The sequence below is a fragment of the Aquarana catesbeiana genome, linkage group LG09, assembly GCF_042186555.1.
Source record: "Aquarana catesbeiana isolate 2022-GZ linkage group LG09, ASM4218655v1, whole genome shotgun sequence".
NCBI lineage: Eukaryota > Metazoa > Chordata > Amphibia > Anura > Ranidae > Aquarana > Aquarana catesbeiana.
The window spans coordinates 60,497,220-60,509,614 of record NC_133332.1 but is presented as its reverse complement, the minus strand read 5'-3'; the positions used below and the strand labels follow the sequence as shown (position 1 = coordinate 60,509,614).

Here is a 12,395-nt window from a genome sequence, read left to right as displayed (position 1 = left end):
GCAGCCTATACAGCGGCTATGGGGCCCAAGGGGGAAAAGGAGGCCCCACTAAGGTGGTTATCTGATATTTCTGTTACAAAATTTCAGACATTGCCAAGTGTCCCAAATAGAAGTTGCTGGGGGTCCCATCGGAATTCTGCTATGGGACCCCATGAAATCTAGTTACATCCCTGTTGGCTGGTGACACTAGAAGCAGAGAGAGGAAGTTACATAGCACAGGTTCCTAGAAGTATGCTAAAAATTGCCCCTCTATGGAGCTGTGTGTGCATGTGCTGCAAAAAGTTATATAAAAGTCAGATTAAGGTAAACTGAGGGACCTTTCTGGCTTTACCACGGTTTCTCAGTTTACTGGATAACATTAGTATATCACTATTTTCACATTCATCTGGAACTGTTATGCCGCGTACACACGGCTGGACTTGCCAATGGGCTAAACTGCGTCGGCATTTCCGACGGAAAGATTTAGAGCATGTTCTATATCTGAGTCCATCAGAAATGGCGACAGAAAAAGTCCGATAGGGCATACACACGGTCGGAATGTCCGATGGAAAGCTCCCATCGGACTTTTTCTGTTGGAAAGTCTGGCCGTGTCTATGTGGCATTAGCGTCATTCATCATCTTTCAACAAATTTATAGCTGCTATTAATCTTTCTCAGAAAACACTACCTATAGAAATGTAATAAAAACCCAATACCGTTCCCTATGCTTGTGTGGCAGAGGTAGCATGACCCCCTTGGATCCTGCTCTGAAATGTGGCAAAATTAGCTCAGCATGAAAAAAAACACTCTACAACTTTACCATGTGACATCACCCTTAAGGGCTCATTCATATTAGAAGGCTATGCAGCATTTTTCAACATGTGACAAAACACAAACACGTTATTTCCAATGTGCAAATATCACTGACCTAATATAAATAAATAATTGCAGATTTGATGACAACTAAAACATTCTCCTACTCTTCTCTTTCTGTGTGCTCCAGAGAGGATCCATAAAGAAATTGACAATGTAATAGGCAGCAATCGCTGTCCATCAGGGGAGGACAGAAGTAAGATGCCATATACAGATGCCGTCATTCATGAGATCCAGAGATTTGCCGATATTGTACAAGGAGGACTACTCCATGCAGCCAGCAAGGACACCACATTTAGAGGATATCACATTCCAAAGGTACTCTTCTCAGAGTTTCAAGATTATCTGAGATGTCTCTGTGTTCTATCTATCTATATATCTATCTTGTGATTTAATCAGGCCTACGTCTGATAGTAGATGGGTAGGTATCTCTTTGAGAATGACAGGTCAAGAGGCACAATATCATTCTACCTTCACATGAATCATTCCAGTGTCAGGACCCAACTTTGACACTTGGCCAGCACTAACAATCCAAATTGTACACACGCTGCGCTTATCAAAATAAAAAATAAGAAATTTCCACTAAAATATTAATAAAGTGATATTGTGCTTAACATATACAAAATCTATTAATAACTATTAATACTATACTATACGTTAATTTCAATGAATGAATAAATAGGTAAAAGTGCTCCAATAAGCCTGTGTATTGCAAATATTCCACAAAGCTTGTGCAATTTTCAAACATTAATAGATAATTCAACACAAACATCCATGTGATTTAGTGTTGCATCCAAGCATATCAGTACTGCATCTATGCAATATGGTGTTAGTGCAATGTTCGAACAATAAAAAGTTAAAAAATACAAAAAAAAATGCATCCATGCGATTTGGTGCTACATCCATGTGATTCTATTCAATTCAGTGCTGTGTTGCTGTGCAATGATTAAATTAACAGTCCGATTTAGTGTTGCATCCATGCATTTCAGTGCTGCATCTATGCAATATGCTGTTAGTGCAATGTTCGAACAATAAAAAGTAAAAAAATACAAAAAACCACATCCATGCGATTTGGTGTTGCATCCATGTGATTCTATGCAATTCAGTGCTGTGTTGCTGTGCAATGATCAAATTAACAGTCCACAGATCTTCCACAATCCATTCATGTGTTATGTTGAACACAAACTAAAGTGCTGTTCGCTCATACAAGTGCTCCCCCCCAGGTGATAGCCCCTCACCTTAGGGCGTGTGACCTTGCAATTAAGCTTGGTCAGAATGCGCCTTAGAACCTCTCTGGGTTTGATGTTATATGCAGGGTTCTGGATAGATTTGCACTGGTGCCTCTGTTCCTCACAGCAGTCCCGTTTGTACAGTAACAAGGCGCTTAAGGGCGCCACACTAAAACAGCAGAGACGAACGGGCAACAGCGGCCGGTATGGGGTGGCGTGCTAATCTGTCCCAACAGGTTGTATGTATAATGTTCCGTCCTGTCCCCTTCCCCTACGCGTGTTCGATACAAGGGGTATTTTGTATCTTTATCAGGGGGTGAATGGATGTCCCTATTCTCCTCAGTTTTGCTCTTGTTGAATCCTGTATTCCTTTTACAATATGTAGTGCTGCCCATGGATTGCTAAGGACCTTTTGTTTCCATCACCCTAGCTGAGCAAGGGATATATACAGTGGGGACGGAAAGTATTCAGACCCCCTTAAATTTTTCACTCTTTGTTATATTGCAGCCATTTGCTAAAATCATTTAAGTTCATTTTTTTCCTCATTAATGTACACACAGCACCCCATATTGACAGAAAAACACAGAATTGTTGACATTTTTGCAGATTTATTAAAAAAGAAAAACTGAAATATCACATGGTCTTAAGTATTCAGACCCTTTGCTCAGTATTTAGTAGAAGCACCCTTTTGATCTAATACAGCCATGAGTCTTTTTGGGAAAGATGCAACAAGTTTTTCACACCTGGATTTGGGGATCCTCTGCCATTCCTCCTTGCAGATCCTCTCCAGTTTTGTCAGGTTGGATGGTGAACGTTGGTGGACAGCCATTTTTAGGTCTCACCAGAGATGCTCAATTGGGTTTAAGTCAGGGCGCTGGCTGGGCCATTCAAGATCAGTCACAGAGTTGTTGTGAAGCCACTCCTTCGTTATTTTAGCTGTGTGCTTAGGGTCATTGTCTTGTTGGAAGGTAAACCTTCGGCCCAGTCTGAGGTCCTGAGCACTCTGGAGAAGGTTTTCGTCCAGGATATCCCTTTACTTGGCCGCATTCATCTTTCCCTCGATTGCAACCAGTCGTCCTGTCCCTGCAGCTGAAAAACACCCCCACAGCATGATGCTGCCACCACCATGCTTCACTTTTGGGACTGTATTGGACAGGTGATGAGCAGTGCCTGGTTTTCTCCACACATACCACTTAGAATTAAGGCCAAAAAGTTCTATCTTGGTCTCATCAGACCAAAGAATTTTATTTTTCACCATCCTGGAGTCCTTCAGGTGTTTTTTTAGCAAACTCCATGCAGGCTTTCATGTGTCTTGCACTGAGGAGAGGCTTCCATCGGGCCACTCTGCCATAAAGCCCTGACTGGTGGAGGGCTGCAGTGATGGTTGACTTTCTACAACTTTCTCCCATCTCCCGACTGCATCTCTGGAGCTCAGCCACAGTGATCTTTGGGTTCTTCTCTCTCACCAAGGCTCTTCTCCCCCGATAGCTCAGTTTGGCCAGTCGGTCAGCTCTAGGAAGGGTTCTGGTCATCCCAAACATCTTCCATTTAAGGATTATGGAGGCCACTGTGCTCTTAGGAACCTTAAGTGCAGCAGAAATTTTTTTGTAACCTTGGCCAGATCTGTGCCTTGCCATAATTCTGTCTCTGAGCTCTTCAGGCAGTTCCTTTGACCTCATTATTCTCATTTGCTCTGACATGCACTGTGAGCTGTAAGGTCTTATATAGACAGGCGTGTGGCTTTCCTAATCAAGTCTAATCAGTATAATCAAACACAGCTGGACTCAAATGAAGGTGTAGAACCATCTCAAGGATGATCAGAAGAAATGGACAGCACCTGAGTTAAATATATGAGTGTCACAGCAAAGGGTCTGAATACTTAGGACCATGTGATATTTCAGTTTTTCTTTTTTAATAAATCTGCAAAAATGTCAACAATTCTGTGTTTTTCTGTCAACATGGGGTGCTGTGTGTACATTAATGAGGAAAAAAATGAACTTAAATGATTTTGGCAAATGGCTGCAATATAACAAAGAGTGAAAAATTTAAGGGGGTCTGAATACTTTCCGTCACCACTGTAATTAGGTGGTGGGAAAAGTTAGGAGAAGACTCATTAACTCTTAAAGCATATGTGCTTTTCTTCAAATGAGTATGCTGTACTGGTGTCCCATTCTTTCTAAGAAGTTAATGGTGTAGCCAATACCTTGAGGAAATTGAGCTTTAGCTGCCGATTTGGTCAGCAGTGAGTGGTGATTTAGTAATGAAGGGTCCATCAATGGCAGTGGCCAAGAAGGTTCCCCTGGGCACATGGGCCCACCATCTTGATTACCCTTGTCTCAGGGGCCTTAGGTGCTGGATAGGATTCCTATATGAACTACACCTGAAACCACTGAGTTGACAAGGCCTCGTGAAACTAAGTAAATTTGTGGCTCCTGATAAGGCGTAGTACTGATCTAGCATGGAAGCTGAGTGTGTGAAGAGCCAGCAGTTGGAGTCTCCGCTCACTGCCCCTGTAACACTCTACATAAACTGCAGTCTGCATTCCTTTTAGGTCTTATAATACTTACTATTAGTAAATAAATATTTTCCTGTTAAAGTACTTTAGTACTTTTTTGTAGTTCTTTAATACTACTTTCTTTTTGCCTGAAACTGCTTCCCATTAACCAATTGAATTTTTATTTTTTTAGGGAACTTTGGTGTTTCCAATCCTAACTTCAGTATTAAAGGACCCCAAACAGTTCAAAAACCCTTACACATTTGACCCTGGACATTTCCTTAATGAGAATGGCACCTTTAAGAAGTGTGATGCCTTCATGCCATTTTCAGCAGGTACCAGCAAGTATAGCTAATCATTTTTAGATATATAGTGGGTTCCTAATATAAACAATGGTCGTGTTTCATCCAGAATACTGCCCCGGTTCACAAAGCTCAGTAGGATAAGAATCTTTATATTCAGTAAATGACAGTTATTGTAGCTTCACTCCTATGGGATCTAATCATTACAGTCACTTGGCTAAAATACAGATCCTCGTGCTTGAGCTTTATGAATTGAGCTTCATGTGCACTTATTTCTAACCTTAAATAAAGTAAAGAATCGTGTCCGTAGAAAATAACAGTATCTGCAAAGTGTATACTTTTACTTATGTAAAGCTAATTTCAAATATCAACTCACAATCAAATTTATGATAAAAATACAGAATAAAAAAAAAACAGGTGTAAATAACAGGCCAAATTAATTTTTTATGGTTTAAATAAAGTTGTGATAAGAAAGTTTTTTTTGCTGTTTGTGACTAAACTGGGGAGATCCACTCTCCTTATTGGTCCTGGTATCTACTATCAGTAAGAAAAAAAGATGAAAAATCCAAAATGTTAGTGTTGTCACCAAAGCAAGAGAATCAATAAAATAATCAACAATCCAGTCAAAACTGGTCAACACTGTTTAAGATGGAAGTTTCCCTCACTTCGGAGATATTTCCTCTCATATCTTGTTGCATCTCCTGGGCATTCTTGTGAAAGGAAATCTCCCAAGTTGAAAACAAGCAGTAAAAAGTAAAGACCGATAGGGGTGTCAACCCCTCCCTATGTTCTCTAAAATGCAGCAAATGTGGTGCTTACTAGCACATTATGATAGACTTACCTTAAAATGAAGCCCTCCAGTGGTGAGTGTTACTCAAGTGTGCCATCCATTCAAAGCACATGTAGGGGGGATGCAGCATGGTGCGACAGCAATAGTTCACACACAGTCAGGTGCAATAGAAATCTTGTATTGAAGTAATGCAGCAACAATTTACAACAAAACCGGTGGGAAGGCTGCCCTACTGGGTACACTCACAGTTTCCAGTAATTTGAAGGGAGCAGGGTTCAGCCAGACTGACAGCATCTGTTAGGGGGGATGAATGCGGCCTGGCCGTCTTGTGCCCAAGTGGGAAGAATTCCAGAGGAGTTGCAAACCTGCTCTTTTCCTCCTCATCAGGAACCTTTTTCTACTGCAAGTACTGTCACTAACAGACGGGGTACCTGTCCTTACGCCACCCACTCGTATAAAGCATGCCAAGCTTGGGAGCCAGAGCCTAAACTAGGCTCTGCCTGACTCAAGATGGCTGCTAGGTTTACATGGAGTGACATCATCCAATAGGATAACTTCCCCAGTGACCCAGGAAACCATAGAGAAACCCTGTTGCTCTTGACTTCCTCTACTACAACAGTGCCGCTGCGCAAGAGCACCACCTGCAGTGGAAAAACTAGACTACACCTGCCTACACACAGTGCACATGCACTTGTGTGACATCACTGGACACTACAAATGTGAATACCTCCTAAACAGAGCATGTTTAGGAGATATTCACTGTACCTACAGGTAAGCTTTATCATAGGCTTACCTGCAGGTACAAGTTATAAAGGGAAGTTTACTACTGATTTAAATTGGGCAAACATTAAAATTGGCCATGAAGGTCATTCTTATTTACACACTCTACATTTACAACATACACTGACCTTTCCAATAAAAGTTATGCTTTGAATAATGCCTAATCCAGGGCTGGAATACCAAATGATCAAAGTAAGCTTGTGCTTAGGGCACCAAGGGAAGGGGGCACTACAGAGGACAAGTGCACTTTAAAACAAAGCATTGCAGCCCTATAGACTTCTCTGCGGCTCATCTACCTTTGTCTTTAGACCAAAAATGTAGAAAGATTTGTACAGCAATCATTGAGTATAAATGTCTTATAAGTTAAATTGCAAGAGAAAAGCTGCCAATATTGCACCACATCCTAGAATATTTCCATAAAACCAAGAAAATAAAAACTTTACTGGTACCAGGGAAACTCCAACATTTAAAATATTTGCATAAAACCAAGAAAATTAAAACTTTGCTGGTACCAGACTTTACTGGTACCAGGGAAGCTCCAACATTTAAAATAAAGAAACTTTATTCAATGATAAAATTACAAACAATAAAAATACCATGGGATAACAATCCCTAGTATAAATTCAAATCTCAACACTATGTAATGTGAATAGTTCAGCACATAATTTAGTTATACATCCAATAACCGATATTCATTTAAAGTAATCAACAACAATAAACAATAATCAATTGTGCAGCCTTACATGTCACCCTAGGAACAAAACCAAGGGTGGCATCCAACAACAGCCAGTATAAAAATGAATAACAGCCGACAGTGCAGATGTGCATTTTTTTTAACCTCTATCCCAGATATTCCCGTTCCGTGTCAGAGATTGATTTACACTCTCTTTGTAGCCATTCATTGGGTAACAGACCTGAATTGGCGTTCCTCCTCTGTATCCTGGTCACAAGTTTTGGCCAGGATGAAGATGATCAAATTATCTGAACTAATTCATTGCACTCTGTATGATACGATGCACCTCTTCGACAGGAAATGGGAGTACTGGGACTTCCCACTTTGATAAATTATTTTCTCTCCAGATGTTGAAATGGCAGATTTACTCTGAGTGTGCTACCCGGTTTGTTAAACTGCTTAGTGCGCTATATCTAACTAAGTCTATTGGTTTCTCTGTGTATATTGCGCCAGATTAAATACATGATTAACAGAGTTTTGTGTTAATGACTCCCTTTTTATATGGAATATGTCTACGCTTTTAACTATTACCGGTATGTTTGTATACATATTACTTGCCTATCATTACTTGTATGTCTATTGATCTTCCAATAAAAAACGTTTGTAATAAAAAAACATAAAAATAATAATCAATAAGTCAATTGAGGCACCAAAGTAAATAAGGGTAGATCTAATAGGATGGCAAAAAAAAAAAAATAGTTATGTATACCTTGTATACATCTAAAAGTTCAGCATCTCTGATATGTCATATAAGACAAATAAATTAAGGTACAGATGAAGGACCTACCTACAGAAGCTGCACATCTATCAAAAGATATTGCAGCAGGCAACCCTTAAGTGAAACCTATAAGAGTGCTTCCTTAAAAGATACCCCAAAAGAGAAAATAAAATAAAAGGGCAGGCAAGTATGCAAAAACACCAAAGACACTGACCCAACAGGCCTCAAATTATATAGCGGGACTCACTTGCAGGTGGGTATTGATGAGAGAGTATATCACAGAGAATGACAGTAACAGACCCAATAAATATTGTCAAGCAAATACAATGGATGTGTTTCACTAATGCCGAATACACACGACCACACTTTCTGGCAGAAAAGGTCAGACGGAATCATTCCATTGGACATTCCGATCATGTGTGGGCTTCACTTTTTCTTTCGAAAATTCTGATGGACCTAGAAATAGAACATGTTTCAAATCTTTCCAACGGAATCAGTTCCTATTGGGAAAACCGCTCGTCTGTATGCTATTCCGATGGACCAAAAACGACGCAAGGGCAGCTATTGGCTCCTTTTTCTAGTCCCGTCATACATCATTGCATTCTAAACAATTGGACTTTGGTGTGATCTCGTGTAGGCAAGTGCGTTTCAGTGGAACTCCGTCGGAACTCCGTCGAACAAACCGTCAGAGTTCATTCCGACGGAAAAACCGATCGTGTGTACGCGGCATTAAAAGTGCAGAGGCAACCATCAACCACCTGAAATCACCTAAAACATAGCCTCAAACATCAATTAATCTCAGACACTACAAGAGTGCTGCAATAATATAAGTTATCCATATAGTTAATTGCAATATAGCGGAGAGTTGCAAAAACCAAATATATAGATTATACATGAATTAAACTGGCAATAATACATAAGCTTGTTTATCAAATGGCATTTCCAAAGAAGTAAAAAATAAGAACCAAAATCACCCAAAGTACCTGGAAAATGGAGGTCTATGGAAACAATATCAAGGGTTCCTAGAGACATGGAATGCCAATATTAAAGACCATTTTTGTTTCACCTAGAAGAATATAAGGGATCTGTAAGTCCTCAAAATAACACAAAATAGCCTGATATCAGTAAGGTCAAAAACAAGATTCCCAACGATACACTCTCATCTCTACAGTAACAGGCGACAGCTGCTATCGCCACCTCCAGATTAATGCTGTCTAAGGCTCGATTCACACCTATGCATGTTGCTTTTGAGCGTTTTTGGAGGTTTTTTTTTCATGCTTGGCACGTTTTTGAGCAGCGTTTTTGTAGCGTTTTTGCGGCGTTTTTGCCGCGTTTTTGCCGCGATTTGCGTTTTGCGTTTTTTTTTTTTTTTTTCATTTTTTTTTACAGTCTTAAAAAAAAATTACAAAAAAAAACAAAAACGGCAAAAACGCTGCAAAAACGCTGCAAAAACGCTGCAAAAACGCTGCACTTGCGTTTTTGATGCTTGTCCATTGAAATCCATTACATGCAAAACGCTGCTTTTTGCATGAAAAAAAGTCCCTGACCCTTTCCAAAAACGCAGAGATACAAAAAAGCATTGATGTAAACATGTTCCATAGGAACCCATGTTAAAAAATTCCCGTGCATTTCTGCAAAATGCATCAAAAAACGCGCTAGTGTGAATGGAGCCTTACAAGCTACCTCCATAGTGCTTTATAAAGCTTATTTTTTTTCTTTTCTTGGTTTGATGTTTAAGTTAAGAAATAGAGGGGTTCAGGGGAGCACACTTGTTGGATTGTGCTTAAGGCATCAGTTGCCCTTAAAGGCTAAGTTCATTTTTTTTTCTAAATTCCAACTTCTCTATGTACCAATAAAGTGGTTGTTAAGTCAGATATTCAAATTTTTGTCAGCCTCTCTGCAATAAGGAGATGTACAGTACTACACAGTGTGTGTTTGTTTTTTTTAAATTTGGCAGCTAAATACCTTTTTTCACATTGCCAGTGTGCGGTCACATAACCACCCTGATCTACAGACAGTGAGAGGGGCTGAGTTTCCCCTCTGACGTCAGCTGGGCACCGCACATGGGCAATGTGAACAAAGGCATATGGCTGCCGAATTTTACGGAAAAAATTGAAATCACTAAATTATTACAGACTAAATAGCGGCAGGAGGGGAGGGAAGAGGCAGGGGGGAGACGGCTCACTACACAGACTCCTGAGCTGACAGGGAGAGAGGGAGGGGGAGAAGGGGAAAGAGGAGAGCAGCAGGATGACGCGTAACCTGAACATGTTTTGATGGATCAGCAGCACACAAAGGGGGACACAGGAACAGGCAGGATTAACCAGGTATATTACAACATACAAAGGGACAAATGACACTGCAGAAGCACTATGCAGTTTAACATGCTTTAAAGGAATAGGATCTTTTTTTTTTAGGGTTACAACCACTTTAATGTACCTCAACATTAATGTTTCAGGAAAGAAAAAGCTTTCTCTAGATTCTCTATATTATCAGAAACGCTGTCACAATAAAAAAAAAATGTGGACATGCGGGGCTCTACCCACCTGGCCACATCATTCATTCACACAGTTCTTTGCAGCTGTTGGCTTGCAGTTCTCAATGAACTACCAGGGTGCCTTTGAGCACTCTAGGTAGTTCATTGTTTCTGCCTGTCATTGTGTAACTGCCTGCCCATACGAGGTACGAGCAGACAGCTTACACTGACAGTCTGCAGGAGTCCTGCATTGCACCTGCAATCTGCTGATCTCAGGTGCAATGCTTTCCAGGCTCCTAGTAAAAACAAAATGATAAACACATATTTTACCTGCAAAAAGATGTGCATTTATTTATTTTCTTTACAAAAGTGCACTTATCCTTTAAATTAGACAGGCCCTTGCACTACATAGCTGATGGTAGGTCTAAGGGAGATTGTAAAATCAGATTATACGGTGTATGGTCACCTTAGAGGATGAAGTAGAAAAGTGGTTGGGAATAAAAAAAAGAGGTGGTATAGTGATGAGGGAGGTGTAGTCTAGAGTGGTAAAACATGCCCTGTTCTATAATGCAGTAAGTCAGTGCATGATGGGTTCTGAAGTTTCCTGGATGATCACATGATGATACAAGAAGTGATTGACTAAGATGCACTTTTTAAAATTTTGAACAGGGAGGTGCAAATTCAAAGCTGCTTTGGACTATGTATGTGACAGATTAGCACATAGGGATAGCTTGGGTAGAAAGAACATTAGAAAGGCTTCTATTTTTTATAAACAGTGAAATTCTAACTGAAGGTCAACATAGCATAGTCTAAGCTTTTAATGGTGTTTTTTTTATATTTTTTTTCATCTTTCCCAGAAAAACGTGTGTGTTTGGGAGAGGGTCTGGCTTGCATGGAACTCTTCCTCTTTTTTACAACCATTCTGCAAAGATTTACTCTGAAACCCATCGTGGACAGAAAGTACATAGAAATTACACCCGAGCCCAACAGCAATGCTTCAAGACCATGCGAATATGAGATGTTGGCTGTGCCTCCCTGAGGGACCATTGTATATTCTGGTGTTATTTGATATCTTGTTCATATTTTAAGAGCATCTATTACTTTACAAATTGTAAATAATAATGCAATATCTTGTGGACTTCATTGTTCTCTCTATAAAGGCCCGGGAATGGCATGTTAATAGTTCAGTGTTATACAATATGGAAAAATACAGAATTTGAAATAAAGTACATGTTAAAACACACTGACCTTTTTTATTTGAAAAGTCTTGGAGCAGTGAAATTTATGTAGGATTTCCTAAATGGAACATGAACACATGGCAGGCTGAGGATTGCACGTTGAAGAGAAAAATGATTTTATAAGCCAGAGTTTTTCAACTTGGGTGCCGTGGCACCCTGGAGTGCCACAAAGAGTCCTCAGGGGTGCTTCAGCAGAATGACATATAGCCTTTTACAATCGGATCATTAAAGGGTTAATGTATGTGTACAGAGAGGAGGGAGGGAGTTCACACCTCACCTCCCCTGACTCTCTCCTCCTCTACTCTGATATCTGTACTCTTGCTGGCAAAACTGAAAACTGTGCAAACTGCCTGCCTACATCCTGCCAACCAATGATGCCATCGGTTGCTAAGGACAGATCAGGCGACTTGCACAGCTTTCAGCAAGACTACAGATAACAAAGGAGGCGAGAGTCGGGGGGGGGGTGAGCTCTCTCCCTCTTCTCTGTACACAGACATTAAAAAATAACCCTCTTCATGACCTGACTGTAAAGGGCTCATGTCCCATGGGTGGGGACAGTAATTTAACCCTGCACAAACCACCCCACCCCCACCCTGCAGGTATGGGGGGATTTGTGCTAGCAGGGAAGATGGTGGAGGAGGGGGGGATTTACAACATACAGACCACTTAAGTTTGCCTTATAAACTAAATTTAAGGGGCTTTTTCACAATACGGGAATGAGTGTGAAATCAAGCGTTTTCCCACACTGCAAAAAGATGCATTGCCTTTTGCAAATGCATGGGGG

The 12,395-nt window shown here is 40.4% G+C and overlaps 1 pseudogene; it reads left to right on the top strand.

Moving 5' to 3' along the window:
• LOC141108911 (cytochrome P450 2H1-like) overlaps positions 1-11,553 on the top strand; it is a 34,151-nt pseudogene extending 22,598 nt beyond the window's left edge.
• The last annotated feature ends 842 nt before the right edge of the window (positions 11,554-12,395 follow it).